The 13920-nt window shown below is 34.9% G+C and overlaps 1 long non-coding RNA gene across 1 annotated transcript; it reads right to left on the bottom strand.

Annotated features, from left to right (window-relative positions):
* Positions 1-2142: 2142 nt before the first annotated feature.
* On the bottom strand, positions 2143-3018 carry LOC129749403 (uncharacterized). Its single transcript, XR_008738037.1, has 3 exons — positions 2712-3018; positions 2324-2566; positions 2143-2230 (listed from the first exon to the last, which is right to left on the bottom strand). It is a non-coding gene; the product is annotated as an uncharacterized LOC129749403 (long non-coding RNA).
* Between the last annotated feature and the right edge of the window lie 10902 nt (positions 3019-13920).

Raw genomic sequence — 13920 nt, 5'->3', positions numbered from 1 at the left:
AAGAATGAAAAAAATTCTAAAAAAAATCAAATCAAGAGTTTGTTTTGATTAGGTCGTATGAACCAACAAAGTCAAAATTGAGTTATTTACTGCAAACGATCGAAAAACAGGTATTCTACGTCACTTAAAAATTTGGTTTCATTTGATCAATAAATAAATTTTAGAACATGAATTAAAATTAAGACGTATAATGACTTTCTCATTTTCGAGTGCAATTTGATTTTTACGACTATTTGCATCGCGCTAATTTGCCGTGCATGCAAAAAGTCGCATACACTCTAAGCCGCGACAACCCAAAACAAAGTTGTTATGCCGCAAAATCGGATGAAACTGGCTCCCGACTATTTTAAGTTTGAGTAGGTTTTCCCAAACATGAGAATAAACGTCCTTTTTGCAACTTAATTTTGGGGCATGTCATGCGGCAGGGATTTTTATGGGATTTTTCATTTCATGAACCAATTATCAAAAGGGATTATACATATTAAATAAACACAATGTGTTTGTTCATAATTCACATTTTATTTTACAAAATGTTTTTTTTTTCACTATTCACTAGCACCGGAAGAAGGAAACCCAGACTAAAATCGTCACTGGAATTGATGACTATCCAGAGCATACAATTAATTTGCGAAACAACCGAAATCATGCCTTAAATTGTCGAAAACTTCTCCGGCGATGGGCAGCATATAGGAACAGCGCGTTTCAGCACAAGCTTGAGGCCACCTGGTGCTATCTGGAGTTATCGTTTTCAGTAGGCCGTGAATGGCTAATGCTACGATTGTTCCAGATCGCCATCCACTTCCTCCGGTTTCCTAATGGTTTTTCTACCATCTGAAAATTCGCTGGGTGATGCAAATGATATTCTAGTCGTTCTAGAATACGATTTCTGAATCGACACTCGATGAACTAACGTGTTCTGGAAAGCTGTAAAATAGAATGAATTTAGAATAATAGAATCATATTAAATTAAACGCTTTTTACCATACTTTGTTTTCGGAACAACTGTTTTTTTTTGGTTACAAAATGCGGGAGAAAAGGGAAATTTTTTTGGGGTGATAAGTTCGAGCTCCGAACTTTAACTTTGGTGTATTGACAACACCCCAAAATGAAGAAAGACAGCTGAACTTAATTTTGGTGCCCTGGCAAAGTCATTTTTGGGTTGTTTTGATTCTGAGTGTAACGACAATTCGGCGTAGTGGTTGAAGCGGCCTTTTGCATTTTTCCCGTAAAGTGCTCCGGAAAATGTACAAAAGTGAAAATATTAATCGGAGGTCGTGATAAATGGTTGTTTTTACTATCTTGGTTCAGTAGAGTCCTTCAATATGTAACTAGGTAAGTTCATTTAATGTTAATTTATGCTGCGCAAAATCGCAAATCATCAGTCTCATATTTTACAGAAGCAATCAAAACAACTAGCGGCTATTTGGATACGTTTCCGAACTCCTGGGAACGATCATTGGAATAACAGAACAGCAAGCCATCAATGTTAAGTCGGTCGACTACAATCAATCGTGATGGACAGTCCCTCGCAGCACCGATTCCGGTAATCACTGTACGGGAGCTTTTAGGTAACACCTCTGCATACTATTAAGTTAAATATATTTTTTCCATTTTTTTTGTGGAAATTACAAAGATTGAGAAACATCCAATCAATTTAAAATGGAATTAATGTTCATCTGCATAACGACGTTAGCACCAAGTAGGTAATGCAGAATGTCGTAAGTACATTTTCACTGAATATAACTGAACGAATAGCCATATTAAATACATTAGCATGTTCTCCAACTATTTCCACATCTCATACCAGTTTTCCAGACAGCTCTCAGTGTTATTCAAAATACTACACACAAAATTTCCGAGGCCGAAAATTAGCAAAATTTTGCTCAAATTTGACCAGCTAAAATCTTAGCAATCAATTTAGCAATTTATTTTAACTAAAATTTTAGCAAAATAACAAAATGTGTCCTGACTGAATGTTTACTAATTTTCAATCAAACAAAAACCTTTGTTTGCTAAAATTTTAGCAAAATTTATTTTTCTAACGTTTGCTCGAATTTGAGTGAAATCCAAAATTAAATTATTTTTAATGAAGGGTTTTCATTTTCAAAAAATTAAAAAGTGAGATTTGATTTTTTTTTTAATCTTCTTTTTTATTATCGTTCGCATCACTCTGCGGGTTTCCAAAAGTGTATTCCATCATCGCGTTCTATTACATCTTCACCACTGAAATCTGAAAAAACAGAAATAATTAAGTTTAGTGCATTTCATATTTAGAAGAATAGAAATAAAACTATAATAGCTAGACAGTCTATTTTTTTGTTACCTGATAGTAAAAACACTGACCACCAAACAGGTCAACAACACACACAACCCGGCGGAACCACTACTGCTGCTTCCGGGTTCGGTTTTGCGCTTCACCATTTCTCCTCCTTTCTCGGTATCGCGTACCGGTATGTGCAGCGTTAGGATTCCGCTATTTTTCCACTAGTTACCGAACCGGTAACCGTTCCGCTTGAGGAAGAATGGCTACTTCTGCAGCATTCCCTCCCACGAGATGCTGTTGATCCTGGAAAAGTTCGGAAACCTGATTAGTCGATGCCGATTTGAGGATCTGCATGAATTGAATAAGGTATCGGAAGCTTTCTAAATTTTCTCTATTTTTCCTTTTAATTGCATCTACCAGTATTGTATGTACTACCAGTACTACTTACCTAATCCAAATTCTAACCAAACGACGAAAAACTGAGGAGCAGAACAAAAATGTTTTACCCGCGCGGTGCAAAATGAAAACAAGAATAATCTAACAGGTTCCCGCCTGTGTCGCCTTTCTAAAATTTGAGCACTTAAAGAACGCGGTTTGGGCACAGGCTAAAAGTTTGAGTCCATGCTACTATAAATGCTAAAATTAGTAGTAAATTGGTTAATTTTACTCAAATTGAGCAAAAGTCACGACAATTTGGGAAAGTGCTAACTCGACAGTAAAAAAAATTTTTTGCTAATGGAAAGTAACAGCTCATTTTTGCTAAGTGGAGCCTCGAAAGTTTTGTGTGTACACAGCAATTTTTTTTTTGCTGGAAACCAGCAAAATTTTGCTGCTTTTTGTCCCGCTGACTTTCCAGCAAAATTTCCAGCAATATCGATTGCTGGAAAAATCAGCAAACATCAATGCTGGTTTCCAGCAATTCAAATTGCTGGAAATCAGCAATCCAGATTGCTGGAAACCAGTTATTTCTATCAAAGCATTTGGCTGTATTTGGTATCAAATTTATATTTCAATTCAAATTTAAATATCGAAACTGGCTGTGCACATGATAAGTAATAAACAACATTTGTTTTCTTCCATTTTTTTTTATTATGTATTAGATGAATTAGCAGAGATATATGTTTTGTCAATATACCAACACCGCCTCCGGGGTGGCAGCTTTGTGCCAATGTGATAATCATCCGCCACCTGAAATAGAGATTTGATTAATACCTCTGATGAATCTAATAAATCCATTTTCCAATAAAAACTCACCCTTGACTTGATGTCTGGTTGCTAGAATATAGAGGAAAATAAAAAAATAATAGTATTAACATAAACAAAATTCGTGAAAAAGAGTCTCACCTTGCTTCAGCGTACGAAAACAAACAGACTCCAATTTGACAACTCGATTGCTGATTTTCCAGCAAACTAGACCAATTGCTGAAAAGTCCAGCAATTTGAAAGCCGATTGCTGATTTTCCAGCAAAAATGACAAGAACACAGCCGAATGCTGAAAAATCCAGCAATGAGAAAATCGATTGCTGGTTTCCAGCAAAAATTCGGATTGCTGAACGTTTCCAGCAATTTTTTTGCTGGAAACCGAGGCAAAAATTTACAGTGTAGAATTAAAAATGTGTTTAATAATTTCAACAGCGATTTTCTCGGAACATGCAATGTTTCTCATACGACCTAATCAAAACAAACTCTAGAAATATTTTGTTTGCGTTTTATGTACTAAATCACAAAAAAAAAGTCAAAAACTGAAGTTCAAAAATCAAATCAAATTTTTGACAAACGACATGACCTCGAAGAACTTATTTTATTTAGTTTCGAAAGTATTTTCTTCGATTATATGTATAGAGCTCAATTTTAATTTCTGAAAATCGGGAATTGTTCCATGCGGGATAATGCAAGAAAAAAAGATGCTACCATTTTATTCGGTTAATTGATAAACGCACAGAAGACAGAAGATGTAACAAGAGAACAAGTTTTTGTGTGATTCTTGTTTACATTACATAAAAAATCGAATATAAACATTCATTTTTGAGATAGGACAGATAATCTAGAACTCAGCGCATTCTAAAAAAAATGTTAAAGGTATCCGAAAAAACATGATTCAGTATTCATTATGAGAACCGAAATAAAATACCAGATTGCTTATCATGAATAAGGTTGATCAGAATCTGTTTTAAGAGCTTTAGAAGAAAATTATCAGAGTATCAATCAATAGATTTCAATAAAAAAAACTGAATTTCAATTTGAAATTTTATAAGTATTGTATGCGAATTACATGCGAATAATAAAAATATAGCAATTTCTCTTATAAAAAAACGAAGATGGTATGGGAGACTGAAAAGAAAGTAACAATTTTCGGTTAAGGTTCGGAAAACTAGATTTATTTTCTTACCGTATTACGATTACCATAATTCGAATAACCTTTGAGTAACAAGATAACCACCCATATAATCTCATTCGGGAAACCGAGAAAAAACCGGGAATTTGAAAATGGAAACTCGCTGGCCACCCTGAGGAAGACGTAAAATCGTCACTAGAGATGTACCGAATAGTGGTATTCGGCGAACGGCCGAATACCGAATATTGACCTTTTCAACTATTCGGCCAAACGAATATTCGGCCGAATATTCGGCCGAATATTCGGTCGAATATTCTATTGAGTTTTTAATAAAAAAAAAACTTAAGGGATTATTTCAATGCTTTCAATTTCTTCCATATGAAGGCCCCTCATGTGTTTTAGTCGATTATTTTCAACCGGATGACAATATCGGATGATGAATTACAAGATAGTTTTAAGTAGGGGTCTTTCTGATTTTTTAAATGTCACCAATAACTGAAAAAAAACATCAGATGACTTGTCGCTTCTAGGGCGTTTATCCCCAAAGAGATTGCGTTTCTGTAAAATCTAGGATAAAATTGTCGAAACAGGTGCCAAGCTATTTGAATTTGCTTCTTTGATATTGAATTAGATGAAGGCCAGATTTGAGCAAGATATCTTCGAAATAGTTGTTGAAAAGATAGATGATCTTTAACCTTAAGCAAACTATAATTTCAATCACACGTATCCACATGGTCAGGCATTCGAGACGATTTTTGAAAAAAAAAAAATAAAAAGGGCAAAATTTATATTTGTATTGAAATTTTTGAAAAATCATTATTGAACTGACAAAATTCGGGACATTTTAAACAACATTTGGACATCCCGGAAATATTTGAATGATCTGGAATCTTCACTGGATGTATGGGCAAGCCTATATATCCAGAAAATGCGGAATCAACTAAAATCAAAGAATAAAGCGATACTTGTCAGCATTATCCTGTAGTGAAAGTAAGCGGATACACATTTGATGTTTTGCTGAAACCATAAGTTTTTAATGATTGCGTTGCTTTTCAACATAACTTTTCAATATTTTATAATTGAGTAATTTGAAAAATTTTACAAGTCTTTAGTAGATATTCGGCCTATTCGGCCTATTCGGCCGAATACTTAGCTCAACTATTCGGTGAGCCGAATATTCGGCTTAACGGTTTTTTGGCGGTATTCGGCGCCGAATATTCGGCCGACCGAATATTCGGTACATCTCTAATCGTTACCTTAGGGACATTACGCGTTCCCAGGACCGACGATTCAGTCTCGCTCCAGCAAGTTCCGGGTTCGGCCTCCTTCGCAAGGCACCCCACCGGAATATTCCGGTCACGTCCCACCAGGTTTCACCCGACAATGGAAGAGCATTTAATCGTTTCGACTGAAAAGCAAAGAGAAAACATTCGATATAATTGCAACAAAAACCCGGTCACATAATAACACCTTTCATGAGCACACATTCACCAACTATTGTCAACCGGATTGGGTCCACCCTCTTATTCTCCGAAGGTTCCACCGGCAGCCTGCCACTTCTGCCGGAAAGAGATCGATCCCAAAAGATGTGAAAAATCAAATTCATTCACACCATTAACATACACTTTAGAGAGCCCTTACTGAAAATTTTTCCTCGCTCGCCACCACAATGGGAACTTCTAGAACAACAATCAGCGGATAATGGTTTACACCGCAATTTGAGAAGCCGAAAAAAGGAGGACAATTTTCGACCATTTCTTTTGGGACACATTCAGCCAGCCAGAAGTGCGGATCAAACACAGACATTCGATTCGGGGTTCAGGGTTCGGAGCAGGGTAAATGGCAAAAAAGTGTCAAACGCAAAAATCTCCGACGCCCACTTCCGTCCTAAACACATCATCGAACGTCGATCCTTTTGTGGCACTGGAAGATGTAAAATTTCACCTCTCTTGCAGCAGCGCCTCTACGTCTATGTTGGAACCGAAAGAGCTGGGTTTCTAGGCTGGGTCATTAAACTGAGTCAAATTGGGGTCATTTTTGAATTTCTCAAACCATGGGCTCTAAAAAGCTTCGTTTTGGTTCAAAACTCATCCATGATTTTTTTTGCAGAATTTTTCATTATGTTTACATGAGTAAATTTGAACTTTTATGTTTGTATGGGAAAATTGAATATTTTGTACTAAAAAAACAACATGATTTTTGTTTCTTTTGTGGAACCGAGCCTGCTAATGATTTTTGTGCTAGTTTGTGAATTCTCTAAAGTAAATTTTCCGCTGAACAACTTTGTGGAAGACCGTAACTTAGTATCTTATAAGACAAAAAAGCTATTTAAGCTGTTTAACGGGGGTATGTCTTTTGGCACTGAAAAATAACAAATTCAATTGACGTCACTGTTGAATTCCTAAGCGAGGTATTCATGACAACTTTACATGCAATACTTCGCAAGGCGCAAGCAGTGATGTCAATTGTTCATCAATGCCAAAAGACATACCCCAGTTAAACAGCTAATAACTAAACCTAATAAGATACTAAGTTACGGTCTTCCACAAAGTTGAAAAAAACCTTTTTTTTGTTGATTGCCCCGTAGGCTCATTTGGGTCCTTCCTCCACCCCATACGCTTCTTTAGAAGTGGGAGGGACATTTTATCCTTAGGATAATTGAATATTACTTTGAATTTTCTTAACTATTCTGTACGACTTTTTTCGTCGTACTCCCGCGTATGTCCATTAGACCGCTGCATACATTGTATGAAAATTCCTAATTCTTAAATTTTTACACCTCCCATAACTTTTTTATTGTTTTTGCTGCCAGAAATAGCAATAATTTTTTTTGGAAGCGATCCATCCAGTCCTGGATTAGCGCAACGAGTTCTAATTTTGTATGGAAATTTGTATGGGAAAACAAATTTTTTCATTAAAAAATCGCCAGAGATGTTCTGAAAGTTCCAAAAAATATAACTTTGGATGAAAAATATTCCTTGATTCTTGCAGTATATTTCATGTGAACAAAGCATAAACCTAACTTGTACCCCAGAAAAAATATTCGAAGTTATATAAAATTTTTGTTTTCAAAATTAATTTTTTTAATTTTAGCGTTTTGGACTGCTTATTTGACAGCTGTGAAACCGTAGGATAAGAACAAAAAATCTTAAAAATTTTTTTTTGAATAGCTATTAATCTTATTGATTTATAAAACCTTTGCACAAATATTTTATGAAATTATTAAAAGCGGTAGCAAGCAAATTCTGCCATTTTTGTATACTTGTCAATGGATTCTGATTTTTTTTTTGAAATGGTTATAACTTTTTTCATGAAATATTTAGCTGCTTGTTATGTTAGCAAAAAATGAAGCTTAAGAATATTCAAAACCAAACATCAAAGACCAATTTCATTTCAAGTTTATCTGAATTTTCTGGATAATTTAATGTGCAAAAATTTCTTCTTCCATACAAATTTCCATACAAAATTGAAATGCGTTGCGTTAACTTAGGAATTAACCAAATCATTTCAAATTTTACACTGATGCTTGGTGACCCCAAAGGCATCGAAAAAACGTATGGGAGCAAAAAGTTATTTTTTGCAGCGGTCTAATGTCCATCACCGTACAATTCTTTATCTGAATCCTCGTCAGATTTCCCTCACTTTCATCGTATGATCCTTGTCAGGATTGGTCATATTTTCAAACAGTCTGTTTAATGTATTGTATTGCCATTTTCTTAAAAGTGTTCATGTTCACACTATTTTTGATGCTTGTCGGAAGGTTGTTGAACATTTGTAATCCGTTGTAGAAAAGAAAGCGTTTGCTCATCTCTTTTTTAATATTCTGCAGTCTGAAGTCTTGTGCTCTTCTAGTGTTGTATCTGTGAATGTCGATTCCGTATTGCAGGCCATCCATTCAATAATATGGTAACATTCCATTTTCATCTTATATATAAATATTAAACTGTTATATGCAATTCTTTGTTTCACTGACAACCATTGAAGAATATCGAGCATTAAAACACTGGGAGTGTATCGATTAGATACATCGAATCACTACTCGCATAATTTTATTTTGTATTTTTTGTAGTCGATTTGTTTGTGTGTCAGATGCGTGATGCAATATTGTAGCGCAATAATCAAAATGTGGCATGATCACAGATTGAACATAAATTACTTTTGACCAGAAAGTCATATAACGGCTAATTCGGCACAGTATGCCATATTTTTTGGCGATTTTCTTGATTGTATAGTCAATATGTGCTATGAAATTCAGCTTCTCGTCAACTTGTATTCTCAAGTATTTGACCTGGCGCATTCTTTCGATGACACAACCATCAATCAGCAATTCTGGGCAGACTCTTATTTTTCGATTACCAATAACCATTCAGTTCATTTTATTAAGATTCAGACACGATTTTTTATGTTTTAAAAACTCAGAAATATTTTTCAAATCAGCATTTGCTTCTTGGATAACGAGTTCTAAGTCATTACCACTCCAGTAGGAGACTGAATCATCTGCAAACAGTTTGAGACGACCATAACGTAGACAGTTTTTCATGTCGGTGATGTACAATATGAATAATAAGGGACCCAGGACACTTCCTTGGGGGACACCTAGATTATTTTCTCTATATCGGGAATACGATGTTCACATTTTGTTCTTTGAATTCTACTATTCAAGTAGTCTTTTAACCAGTTTAATAGCGTTCCGTTGATAGGGTAACGGACTTATTTTGGACCGGGTACATATTTTGGACCACCTTGTAGCTTTTTGCCAATATTTCACTCATAAATTATGTTATTCATAAAAAATTTGAACAAATACAGTTAAAGCTACTTATTATGATTCTAATCACATCTTAAATTTTATTTAAGTAAGTTGTTAACGGAGAGAAAATTGAAAACAAAGTTTTGATTTTTCACAGTTGGTCCGAATCAGGGCAATTTCAGGAGGACGTGCCATTATTGGAGTCAACTTTCAAGAGGTTTGCTGCATAGCTGTGATGAATTTTAAAAATACAAATATGTTCACAACTATGATTAAACACATGAAAACTATTTTGCAAGCTCGAAAAACCAAAATAACTGGTTTTAATAGCAATTTGACCCATGTCGAAAATAGGTCCTACTTTATTCCTTAGGGACTTATTTTGGACCACTCAACATAACCTGGGTATTAAACATGCTGTTAAATGTTCATGAACGTAATAAGACGTTGTACGACAATATGAAAGAATTATGCACACTATTTCAATCACTCATTATGAATAAAATTTGGAGTTTAAGCATGATTTTATTCAAACAACTCGCCAAAGCCCAAACTCGCCATTAGACGAGGTTCACTTTAATCGGCATAAAACCAAGCCAATCATAGTTTTAACTTACTTGTGCACTATGCTTTCAATCACGTTAATCTTACAATCTACATCAATGGCAACTGTTTGATAAACTGTTGTTAAAAGCTACAGCTTAAAGAACCCTTAAAACATGAAAACTTGGACTTGCACCAATTTTTTATTAAGTCATTGTTTTTTATGCTTCATGAAAAATTATTAAAAGTTTGGTCTAAAAGTTTCAACCATTTAGGATTGCCAATAAAATGAGTGCATTCAGGAATGATTTTCGAGGAAAAAACTTGGCTTAGGTAGAAGAAACACAATATAAAACCCGTCTAAAGGAGGGGTTTGGAAAAAAAACGACAACAAATCGGCAAATATGCAAGAAGATTAATTTTTGTAACAGTTGAAATATTTCAGTTAATATTAGAACAATTTTATCAAATAATATATTCAATTATAGCTATATATATTTCAAAACTTGGGAAGGTGGTTGAAATGTGTAAATTTTACAAGCGATAAAATACTTAACATCTAGTTTTTTAGCCCCTGTGGTTATGTAATTCTAAAAAAAACTGTTGGAAAATTACTTCAACGATAAATTTCATCCTAGAACATAGTTAGTATCAAACTTAAAACTCAATTTTTGTGAAAAAAAAACCTGGATTTTAGATGGCTAAAAAGATAGCATAAATCTCGGACAATTTTTTTTTTTTTTTTGAATCTATCTACAGAACTGAAGCCAAACCAAATCCACTAAGGTTTTGAAAGTCAAAATGCATCAATTGATGTCGCAAAGTTCATGATGTCAGACTTTCTCAACTTATCATTGGGTCGCCTGAAGGAGATTTGCGTTCTGAAAATTGAGCCTAAAGATAAGCCAAATGGCCAGTAGTGAACACTGCAGAACAAATTTCATCGAGATTTCAGTGTGCTGTCAGAATTTGCATAACATTTGGAACACACTATATAACAGGAATTTTATTGTTTTTACTCTGTTCTTATCGAACAAACAAAAATTGTCTAGTCTATAACAATAAGAAAAGACAAAATCATCTGAATAATTCGCATAATTGTCATCAATCGCTGTCGAAATATAGCAAAATTTAAAAAAAAACTTATTTAGTTTAAGGGTGGTCCAAAATAGGTCCAAAGGGTGGTCCAAAATAGAAACCTGGTGGTCCAAAATACTGACCAGAGTAATGATTGAAGAAACGTGTTTTTAGGCTTAAATCTTGTTTTATTGCAACAAACGACGATATTTTTCGATAGAAAAAGCCTTGATCTTCGTAATGAACGGATAAAGCAGTCGAAAATTGTAACATATGCTATTTCATTCCAGAAAATAGCATAGCCACTTCCCAAAGCGGTCCAAAATAGGTCCGTTACCCTACCTATTCTTTCCAATAAGTTTACCAACTTTAACCGATCAATCGTTTCAAAAGCTTTCTTGAAATCCAGAAACACAGCAACTGTGTAACTATCGTTTTCAATATTGATCTTCCAATTTCTGAGTATCAAGTTCACTGCAGATTACGTTGAATGCTGTTTTCTGAATCCAGATTGCTCGTTTATCAATATTCCTTCTGATTCAATAAAACTTAGAAACTGTTTTTTAACTGCTAACTCTAGCACCTTTGCTTGTAATTCCAACATGTTTATCGGCCGATAAAATTTAGTCTCTCGTACATTTTTCTCTTTTTCAATCGGAACAACAGTCGAATGCTTCCATGTAGAAGGTATTATTCCTGATCTTAGACTCGTATTTATAATTTGTGTCAAGTGATCACCTAGTACCCATAGAGAATCCTAAAAGACTTTTAAAGAGACGTTGTCGATACCATCCGTGGATTTCATATTTTTCACGATTTCGTCAAATTCTTGACAACTTATTGTTTCAAATGAACTGAAACTTCCACCATTGCAGCCAATATAATCCACGAACACGTTAGAACTTGGCGGAATGCTGTCATGGATTTCCATGACACTGTCAATGAAGAAGTCATTAAACTGCTCTGCAATTTCAGTTTCATCGGTGATTTAAACCTCGTCAAAAGAGACCGATTCTACTTTTGCAGCATTTGGACTCACTAATAGTTTAATTAGTTTAATAGTTTTCCATAGCAGTTTTCCATTATTTTTATTTCTTTCCAGCTCATCTTGAATGGATCGATTTTTAGCCAGCTTTATTTCACGCGAATATTCATTCCTTGCCAATTTGTATTTTAGCCAACTTCTTTCGCATTTCGTTCTTAGAAACTTTCTATAAAGATTGTCTCTTCGATTTTTCATTTGCTTAAGGCTACTGGAGTACCATTTAGTACCCGAACCTGTACCATTTAACCTTTTTTTGAACCACAAGTGCATTTACACTATCTTTCAATAATAAGTCGAAGCGTCTTACTAACTCATTTAAGTCTGTGCATCTCAAGGTTGATAACTCTGCCTCCAGAAGCTGACAAAATACGTTGTTATTTTATCTACTCCAATCCCTCACTATGCAATCGTTTTCGGAAACCCATTCGTTATCTCCAAAACCAGCATAAATAAATTATTGTCTCATGATCTGATATGCGACATTCTGGAATGATAACTGCTTCAGCTCTGTCCACAGTAGTGAAAACAAGATCAATTCTAGTACTGCTGGTTACTGTTATTCGAGTGTCATCTGTAACAATTTGTCGAAACCCGTATGCCTCCATAACACGTTTCAAGTCTCTGCATTCTGCTTCTTTATTAAAGTTAATATCGAAATCGCCACAAAAAATGTTGTCTATTTCATCAACTGCAATATCACTCATGTCATTTGCGCTTGGCGAATGGTAAATTCCACCAACGATGAAACTTTTCTTTCGATTCCATCTATCTTAAATACATTTTGCACAAACATAGTTACACCACTGACCATACTGACTGGACACTCGATTTCGTTTTCTGGATAATTTTTCCAACAGTACGCAATGTCGGTTCCAGAGTGCGCATCGATCGATTTGAAGAAATGCTATCCCAGTTAGGAAATGCCACCCAACTTTAAAAATAAAACACGCAATTTCTACGATAAAATCGGGCTAAACAGGACCATTTTTCCTACTGGGCATTTTTTGTCAAATTTTTCAGGTTCGCCACCTGCCGTCGGTATTGCGAACCTGCAAAATCTGACAACAAAAAATTAGACAGAAAATGGTTGCATTTTTGTTCTAAGTGTCATGTCAGTGTGGTCAGTGGTTACACCACCAGTGTGTTTCGAATGCGAAAAACAATTTGTCATTGTATAACCTTCAAGAACGAGTGTGTTTAAATTTGCGTCTACTGTTAAATGGGTTTCAACTAAGACTATAACAACTGGGATTAGTTCCTCTACAACAATAACCATTTCTTCGAAATTGTTTATCAATCCACAGACATTGAGATACAAAATCTCTGATGTTTTTTGCTATTTGCCGTAATCTATAAACTTTTTTGCGTTTGTAATCTTTCTTTTGTATAGCTCACAATCATAGCTCTACACTCTAATTCTCCTTGACTCAGATTTGAAGGAAAACAATTCAAAATGCGCCAAAACTGGGAAAACTCAAATTTTGATTAGAGCGGCAAAACTCAGAAATGAATTGTAGGGGTTTTCGCGAATTTTGAGTTGTTTTTGTTCAGGGTGGTTTAGGCTTGTTCATGGATCGAATGAATGAAAAAAAAATCAAAAATTAATGAAATTTCATAGCGGTTTTGAATGGAATTTCTGATTTAAAAAAGAAAAAGACGATTGTACGGTGTGTTTAGAAGATGGATGCGTGCATTTTTATTCGGTTGGTTTATTTTAACCACAAAAAAAAATTAGTGCCACCGGGCCATTTGACTGCATCCTGCCGGTGGAACTACGTGCTGTCCCACTTGGCACGCTCATCCGCCAGCACACTCTGTCTAATTTGAGCTGATCTGAAAAGACAAGAAAAAAACACCATAGCTGAAAATGATTTACACTTGAAAATTATACTTACAGTTGTGAATGA

The sequence above is a fragment of the Uranotaenia lowii genome, chromosome 2, assembly GCF_029784155.1.
Source record: "Uranotaenia lowii strain MFRU-FL chromosome 2, ASM2978415v1, whole genome shotgun sequence".
Lineage (NCBI taxonomy): Eukaryota > Metazoa > Arthropoda > Insecta > Diptera > Culicidae > Uranotaenia > Uranotaenia lowii.
The sequence above is the reverse complement of the archived record's forward strand: the minus strand, read 5'-3'. Positions and strand labels throughout refer to the sequence as shown.